The sequence below is a fragment of the Marmota marmota genome, unplaced genomic scaffold (assembly GCF_001458135.2).
Source record: "Marmota marmota marmota unplaced genomic scaffold, marMar, whole genome shotgun sequence".
Lineage (NCBI taxonomy): Eukaryota > Metazoa > Chordata > Mammalia > Rodentia > Sciuridae > Marmota > Marmota marmota.
In genome coordinates this window covers 3505812-3507459 of record NW_026000068.1, presented here as the reverse complement: position 1 = coordinate 3507459, position 1648 = coordinate 3505812, and the positions used below count along the sequence as shown (strand labels likewise).

The following is a 1648-nucleotide window of genomic DNA, read 5'->3' as shown; positions in this document are numbered from 1 at the left end:
GGACTACAAGGAACTGTCACCTCCCACATTTTAACATGGGTTTTACCAAAAGCAGAGGCAAGAGTTGGTCAGGATGTGGAGAAAAGAAGGCATCAGCACACTTTTGGCATTCACTTGAGGCAGATGTGGTGTGGAACAGCCTGGAGGGTCCTCAAGATGCTTTAAACATAGGACCACCACACATGATCCAGCAGTCTCTCTTCTGGGGATATGCCCTCCCCCCCAAAATAACTGAACCAGCACCTCTTAGAGACATCTGCACCCGGGTTTTAATGCAACATCATTCATAGTAGCAGAGACATGGAATCATCCTAAGTGTCCAAAGACAATAAATGGATTAATGAATTTTGGCACACGTGTGTGTATGAATATTATTCAGCCTTAAAAAGGGAAATACTGCTGTTTGCCATAACATGGATACACCTGTAAACCTGGAGCACATTATGCTGAATAGAAGAAGTGAGAACAAGAAAGGACAGTACTGCCCAGTCACACCTGTGAGTAGTGTCTAGTAAGTCCGGAGATGAATACAGAGCATAAAAACTGGGGTTGACAACATGGCCTTTTGTATTGGAAGTCTGCTGAAAGTAGATTTAAGGTGCTCTTAACACATGCATGCACACAATGATGAAGGTAATTTAGTTTGCTAATTGCACTGACTAGTGCATTTTACTGTATATATGTGTATCAAAACAGCATGTTGTATACCTCAAGCATGCATTAAGAAAAAAATTGGGCTGCACCTGCACATGGCGCCAGGGGTCAGGCTGCAGTGCCAGAGGACATGCTCACGCATAACTGGGGCCACCTGTCTTGATGGCAGCCCTTTTAACTGTGAGCTACATAGCAAAAAAGAAAGAAAGATAAAAGAAAAAGAAAACAATTGGGCTGTTAGGATACTTTATATTTGACCGTGTCCTCACCTTCCACCAAACACAAAATGGTCTTGCTGTGCTTCATTTTGATGATTAATCACAATCAATGTAGTGTGTACTTTGCTTGCTGGAGTGAAATTAGGGTTCCGTGGTATGTACTGACGTGTCATAGCTTCTGTCACTGACCTATGTGAGGGGCAGGCATGCCTTTGTGCTGTCTATTTACCCACACCAAGAAAGTCAAATTCTCAGCGAGTGCAAGGCAGGGGCCAGAGAACGTGGCTACTCAGTAGCATAGCATGAGCCAGAGTGCAGGCCCCTTGACTTTAAGCCAGGCCTTGCTGGTGCTTATTATCACATCACATCCTGCTTTGCTACTGGGTCATTTAAATCTCATTTAAAACAACTTGGCTGACCTTTCAATCACGAGCACCAGCACCAGTACCACCACATCCCCATAGCAGCCTCACACCAGCAGCGCCAGCACCAGTACCACCACATCCCCATGGCAGCGTCAGCACCAGCAGCACCAGCAGCACCAGCAGCACCAGCAGCACCAGCACCATCTTGCCGCCACCAACATCTGCACCATCTTCATCAGCATCAATAATTACGTTTTCTCCTCTTCCTCCAGTGCTCTTCTGTATTAAAAAAAGTCAACTTTAGTGTCTCCATTGATTTTCAGCCACAAATATATCATTTCCCCCTCCATATTTCCCAATAAAAATATTTCCTCAGGAATGCAAGAAACAAACATAAAGATATTAAAGAAA

General features: G+C 44.4%; 1 non-coding gene across 1 annotated transcript; it reads left to right on the top strand.

Moving 5' to 3' along the window:
• The first annotated feature begins 734 nt into the window (after positions 1-734).
• On the top strand, positions 735-847 carry LOC125620032. Its single transcript, XR_007351613.1, has one exon. It is a non-coding gene; the product is annotated as a small nucleolar RNA SNORA76 (small nucleolar RNA).
• Positions 848-1648: the final 801 nt, after the last annotated feature.